Below are 6,167 nucleotides of genomic sequence, written 5' to 3'. Positions count from 1 at the left end.
ATATATATATATATATATATATATATATATATATATACACATATTTATATTTATTTATTTATAATTAGTGTAGGATAGGAATAAATATATACACACACTCCGCGAGCTCTTTCAGTTGCTGAATTGCGCGACGGCGTACGATTTCAGATCGCGAATACGAATGCGCGAGTGAGCTTCCGATTTTGCTTGATGAATCAGCCTCAGTGTGTCAATGTTCTACAAACAACATGGCCTACAAACAAAGAACACCTAGAATGTACAAATAGTTTTTCTACAGCCAGCAAACAGGATACATGGGGCCTAGAAACACATGGTGCCCATATGATACAGGGTAGCTAGGGCATGAGTACTTTTTTATTGAAATTAATAAATAAAAAATAAAAAAGTTTATACATTTTTGTTCCCTAGCCATGTTTATGGTACCAAGTAAAAATATACCGTAAAACAAACACAATGTTCCTACAGCTACATAAGGTTTACTAACATGTGGTGCCTAAGGCCTACAAACACATGGTTCCCAGTGCCCACAAACACACAGATGTTTCTGATCTACAAATACAGGGTACCTAAGACCTAATAATACGGGATGTATAGTGCCTACAAACAGAAGATGCCCAGAGCCTTATAACACTGAGTAGCAAAAGACTACAACAAAATATTGTATTCCAATAATTTGTTACGCAAAATTTGTATTACACAATTTAATTTTTTGTATTACACAATTTTTCGGATTATTTGTATTACACAAATAATAAATATAAAAAGAACTTGTGTTGTAATATGTGCTACCAAAGCAAGTAATTTTGTTTCTGTCTGTGACCCCACTGCAGAAATATTACTTTAGTTCCTATCCCTTTGATGCCCCTGTAAAGAAATTTCATCATGGACACAAACAGCAATAGGAACATTTTCAATAGTCCTGTTTATCTCTCCACTATGAAAGTGTTTTTACCTGTTGATAATCCCCCCATCCATGCCCCATTGGAGAGATTTTCTATTCATTTCTAAGGAAAGTGATAGAAGTGAAAGTAGATGTCTGCAATAGGGTCACATTCGGCAATAAGTTCTCTCATTACCTGTTCTATCCACAACAGTAAAAAGTTGATGATACTACACTATAACTAATTGTTTCATTACTATTCACTTTATTTTCCTGTTGCTAAATACTACTTGTTATTTGACATATGTCCATGACAAAGTTCATGGAAATTACCTAACTGTATTTAAAACATAAATGAGACGGCCAAAGTCTGAGCTAACAGATTGGGTAATAGGCACTTTGACATTATAAACCTTACAGCAACTTACACCATTCAGTGTCAAAGATGCTGTATTAGCTTAGTATTAGATGGCTGGAAATGTGTCTTTTTGGGGTGCATGTTTCCATTTTTTTTTCCTTCTCTAAACCTAACTAGCACTGTAGCTGTTCTACTTTTTACAAATCCCACAAATGCTTATTTGGTATAATGAGGGCAATGTTGTGTTTTGGCTCATTCTTCCTTCTGCATTAATGCTATATACTGTAACACGATACATGATAAATATTGAAGTGCTGGGTTGCCATTGCCATCTTAAAGCATACCTAAACCCAGAATTTTCACTTTACATAAAAGGATAGACAACTCTCTCTTGTAAGGTAAAAATTCTGTTTGTGTTTTTTTTAAGATAAAAAAGGGCCCCCTTAATTCTCGATCACCTATGAATGGGAGCGCAGAGCCTCCCAGAAGGCCCTTGACTGCTCCTTCTGCCCATGCCCGAGCCTTGCAGAGAAGAAGCCCTTTTCACCAAAAGAGTAAGAAATTTCCAATCTCGCGCCTGCGTCGGGTGACAAAGGAAGAAGATCCTGGAAAAACAGAGAGAAGATGGCAGCGCTAGCATGCCGGGCCAAAGTGGGATGCCGGGACGACACAGAACCCAATGGAAGAATCGTCCGGATGAATAGACTGCTCTGCGGGATTGAAGGTAAATGTATTTTTTTGTTTTGGGTTGTTTTTTGGTTTACTTTCTCTTTAAATTTCTGCTTTTCACCTTTGCCTCCTTTTAGCCGGTTCACACTGAGAACATGTGACAGATATAAAAGAGTCTCAAAATGTCATTGTTAAGGGTATGCTACCTGCAATGTCTGAAAGCTTGACTGATTTGGCAGTAGGTCAGCAATGGTCTGGGGGGCATATCCTTGGAGGGCTGCACAGAGCTCTGAGTGCTAGATAATACAGTGACTGCTGTTGGGTACAATTCCATCATTAGATCCATTGTCAGAACTTACACTGTTATGTTGGTAACTGAGTTCCTCCTTGTTCAGGACAATGCCCAGCCTCATATGGCCAGGGTGTGTAGGCAGGTCCTTGATGACGGCATTGGTGCTATTGACTGACCCCCACATTCCCTAGACCTGAATCCAATAAAGACCCTCTAGGACATTCGCTACAGCACCTAAGAGTGTCCAGGAGCTCAATGATGCCCTGACCCAGGTCTGGGAGAGATCCCCCAAAGCACCATCTGCCATCTCATCAAAAGGATGCCCAGACATTGTTGGGATTGCACCCCAGCTTGTGGGGGCCATACACACTACCGAGAGTTGTCAGTGGGTTTATGATTTTTGTTTCCATGGACTTTTCGTACATCAATTTGTTTTAGTGAATTTCACAATATTTGTCAATAAAGGTTTTCAGCTTGATTGTTGGTTATCAAGATTTCAGTGTTTCCTTAATTTTTTTGAGCAGTATATATAGGCTTTTATGAATTATCTTTCAATCTGGAATTCAGCTTTATATGGGTATAAGCACAACCTTATAATTTGGACTTAAAAAACTCTAAAATTGATAAATATTTGTCATCACCCGAGAGAAAATATTCTACGTTCAACATTTTCTACTTTTAACTAATCAGTTCAAGTTCAAATACTTTAGAAACATTTTGAGTGTCAAGTGTACTGCTGTGAACTCTAGTGGACAAGAATAGTATTGCATCTGTAATGTTTCATAAGAGTTTTGCAATAGAAACTTAAAATTTTCAGTATTAGAGTGCTACGTGCAGAGTGTCACTGGCCTGAAAAAAAAAACATGAACCTAGTACAGTATGTATAAAAAAAACACAACTCTCTTTTGTTAATAAAGCATAAAAAATAGTGTTGTGAAAATAATTTTCTATTATAGTTGAAGATTTCTTTCTATAAGAGTAAAACAGCTTTTTTGCAGCAAAAATCCTGATTTACTGGGTATGATTGCTACTTTAGTATGGCCCTGAATAACTATACAACAGGATTAAAAAGCATCACTTGATGGATTACCTAAAGATAAAGAATAATTGTAATATTTTATGGTCAGTTGTATGTACTAAATTTTATGGCATATACAATTTTATGTATTTAAAGTTAGTAAGGGTTAATACTGATATATTTTGACATATATTATAAAATCATCTATATAAAGTATATGGTCTATGTGAACAGGCTTTGGATTTGTACCATTGGGTTGAGATACTTCTAAAGGTAGGTACATACTTCCAATGGTTCTCGTCCGATAATTGGCTCAGTGATATTTGACGAGAATCTGGCGTGTGTACAGCGCCTGTCTTCCATCATCTGAACGACCGTCCTTGCAGATCCATGGATGATGGACGACGAACGAGCCTAATACAAGGAAAGGGGGAGAGCGCGCAGCAGGGTGCCGCTCCGTCGTTCTCCTCCTCCCCTCTCCATAGAGCAGAACGTTGCTATATGTACAGCACTTATTCATGCATCGTGCAGTCCTTAGTCATTAGTCCTTAGTCACGTGTGTATGCAGCTTAAGATCAGTTGACCTGCAGTTGACCTACTTCGAACAGGATTTACATTGCAATAGATCTATATGGAAATGCAAAATCTGTTTAATACAAATACTGGTTCATAAACGCAAGTGCAGACAGCATTCACAGGGCATGATGGGGGAGAGTTATTAATAGCAGCTGAATATTATTTTTATTGTATTATTATTATTATTAATAATAATAATAATAATAATAAACAGGATTTATATAGCACCAACATATTACGCAGTGCTGTACATTAAATAGGGATGGAGTAATGTTTGAATCACTCTGTAACCTCACTTTCAGTAAATTATCCATTGATTATGCATCAAAAACAGGGGGAAAACCCAACATAGACATTTTCCAGCATTTTAAAGGCAAGCTTTAAAACGCTATTCAAAGTACATAAAACGCATATAAACACAGTAGGAACATTTACATGCTTTTTTAAAAAAAACGTCTGTGTAGACTCAAACGTGCCTGAATGTAGATTAAGAAACGTCCTGATGTGGATTAGCCCATTGGAATGCATGGGAATTTCTAACATTGACTTTTAATGCCTCAGGTTAAACTGGGGAACCTAACTGTGTAGACTATGCCTTAAAATGTCTTTATTTGTAGCCACTCCATTGTGCTGTCAAAAGAGACAAATGTTACCACTCACATTTGTGATTTCCAATGTGTGGAATAATGGGAAACAAAGTACATTGCCACTCTGCTGCCCTCTAGTGGTGAGTCTGAAATGGAAAAACACACAAGCAGCGGCTACACAGATTGAATAAACACAGTTTTTCAAAATAAAAATCCATTTGTGAAGAAAACATTACTCATATATGATTGTGTGCTTCTTGCGCTTTAATAATTCTGAAAATGAGCATGTTAAATTTACTTTAAAGGATAACTGCATTCATAGAGAGTGCAGTTACCTCTTTGTAGAAACAATTAAAGATAAAGCGAAAGTAAACCTAAAACAAAAAAATCACTTACCTTCAATCCCGGAGAGCAGTCTATCTGTGACATGCATGTCACGCATGCATTAGATCGTCATTTTTCTTCCTTATTGATGAAAAGGCACATGCCTGAGATGCTTAGGCATGCAGTAAGAGCAGCCAAGAACCTCCTGGGATTCCTATGTCACACATCCCGGGAGGCTTTTGGCTGCTCATCAATAGGGAAAAAAATTGATCTCACGCATGCGTGTCATGCATGTCACAAATAGACTGACAGGCATGCACAGTAGGAGCAGCCAGAGCCTCCCAGGATGCATGATGTAGGTATCCCGGGAGGCTCTGCACTCCCATTTATTCTTGATTGCCTAGGCGATCAACAATTAAGGGAGTGGTGATGCACTTTTTTTTTTTTTTTTTTAAATAAAAGGTTGCTGCACTTAAAAAAACCCTTATAAACAAATTTTTTACTTGAAATAAAAGGGTTGTCTACCCTTCTGTATAAAGTAAAAATCGTGAGTGTAGGTCCGCTTTAAGAGTAAACTTTTGCAAAATGTAGTTGAGTCAAAGGGGAAGGTAAAGCAAAGTTTTTGGTGTTTTTTAGGGGCGCAATGGGCTTAAAAGTGTACTTCAAGTAGATATAAAAGACACCAATAGTTCTTTATTAATATCATATAATCATTTAATATATTTTTTTCCCAAGGTATGCAAGTTAAGTACCTGAATTTAGCCTCCAACAGTCTCTGTACAAAAGAGCTCAGAAAGGGGGAGGGAAAAGCAGCAGAAGCAGCCAATCAAGTTTGAAACAGAACAAGAAGTATGCAGGTAAGTGAAGAGAGATAAGAGAACAAGATAAACTGATCAGTATTTTGTTCAGGCATGGGGTGTAGGAATGGAGGCAGATAGGGCTGTGATGTGTGACACAAATGTAAAAATCCTGGTGGACTTTATTACAAATCTTTTGATTGATCATACATGTATTACATTTTTTTATTTAGCTGTTTTTCTGGAACTTATTTTTAAGTGGCCCCTATGGATTACAAAACCACACCAGATGTGTTCCTTCAGTTTAATTATTTCACAAAAAACTCACTGTGAAAAAAAGTTTATTAATATAAAGTAAATAAATAATAATCTATTGCACAACAAACAAAAAAATAAAATACAAAGAATATTTCAAGTTCCATAATAAAAATGTGTGATCAGACAGGGCTTTATTGCAGAAATATCTGCATTAAGCATTCTCTGCCTGATCACTCCATAGAACTGTCACAATCGCTAAGCTGCCCATGTGCAGGAGTTAAGCTGCGTACACACTTGCAATTTTTGTCGTTGGAAAGGATCTTTCACGATCCTTTCCAACGACAAGGGGCTGGAAGATGCATGAACGATGCTGTACATACAGCACCGTTCATGCTCTATGGAGAGGGG

Source organism: Pyxicephalus adspersus, chromosome 3 (assembly GCF_032062135.1).
Source record: "Pyxicephalus adspersus chromosome 3, UCB_Pads_2.0, whole genome shotgun sequence".
NCBI classification, from domain to species: Eukaryota; Metazoa; Chordata; class Amphibia; order Anura; family Pyxicephalidae; genus Pyxicephalus; species Pyxicephalus adspersus.
Note: the sequence above shows the minus strand (reverse complement) of the source record.